A 1340-nucleotide genomic window follows, 5' to 3' on the forward strand; every position below is an offset into this window, starting at 1 on the left:
CTTCTAGAAGTTTTGTGTGTCTTTATTCATCTTTTTCTAGTTTTGCATGTATTTTTGGTTGTTTTGTGTCTCTTTGATTGTTTTGCATGTCTCTATGGGTCTTTGTCTTAGTTTTGCATGTATTTTTGGTTGTTATCTGTTTCTTTGTTGGCGATTTGCATGTCTCTATGTGTCTTCATGGTAGTTTTACATCTATTTCTGTAATTTTGAGACTCCTTTTCGACGTGTTGTGTGTCTTTCTGTATCTTTGTGGTAGTTTTTTTATCAGTTTTGGGTTTTTGTGTGTCTCTGTGTCGTGTTTTGTGCATCTTTACGTGTCTTTGTGTAGTTTGGTATCTATTTTTGGTTGCTTTGTGTATCTTTTTAGGTTTTTCGTGTGCCTTTGTGGTAGTTTTGCATCTATTTTTGGAACTTGTGTGTCTCTTTGTGGGCGTTTTGTATGTCTCTTGTCTCTTTGTGTAGTGTTGCATCTATTCCTGGTAGCTTTGTGTCTCTTCGTAGGTGTTGTGTGTGTCTTGTGTCTTTGTGGTCGTTTCTCATCCCTGCGTGACGTTCTCAAGTCCTCAGTCCCTCCAGCTGAGGCTCTGGGCCCCGTCGGCCCGTTGAGTCATCATCATGTGTGTGAGCCGTCTTCACATCGTGACTTTGTTCTCGCCGCCACGCCGGTGGCTTTCTTTCATCATAAATAAATAGCTCAGCAGTCACACACATTATCTAATTTGCCCCCCATCCCTTTCACATTTTTATTTGGCAGTTAATTTCCATCGCTCTTAAAAACCCAACTCAGAAAAGCATCGATGGATTCCAGCGCTGGAGCGAAGCTCATGACCAACGGCCGCCAGACGCCGAGCTCCAGGGCCAAAGGTGGAGGATCTGCTGCAGACAAAGAGCGGCGTGAAACAAAAGAGGAGAAAATGCCAGACGGGAGGACGGGGAAAAAAAGTGACAGGGAGGTCACAAAGGTCGCGCAGGAAATGAAAGCTGACGCCGACGCTTGATATTACCAGTCAGAGTTCAGTGAACCGCTCCGCGGCTGGCAGCTCACCTGTGCTCCCTGTGAGCGTGTGTGTGTGTGTGTGTGTGTGTGTGTGTGCGTGTGTGTGTGTGTGTGTGTGTGTGTGTGTGGGCGAGCGATGCCACTGTGACTGTGTCCTCAGGGAAAGATACACACACATACACAAGTTAACCGTGTTTTTTACAATGCGTGTGTGTGTGTGTGTTACGAGGTACATGAGCATGTGTGCAAACCTGTACACTGCAACTACTTGTTTTGTGCTTTTGTTTGCTTGTGTGTGTGTGTGTGTGTGTGTGTGTCTGTGTGTGTGTGTGTGTGTTAGCCA

The sequence above is a fragment of the Pseudoliparis swirei genome, chromosome 17 (genome assembly GCF_029220125.1).
Source record: "Pseudoliparis swirei isolate HS2019 ecotype Mariana Trench chromosome 17, NWPU_hadal_v1, whole genome shotgun sequence".
In the NCBI taxonomy this organism is placed as follows: domain Eukaryota; kingdom Metazoa; phylum Chordata; class Actinopteri; order Perciformes; family Liparidae; genus Pseudoliparis; species Pseudoliparis swirei.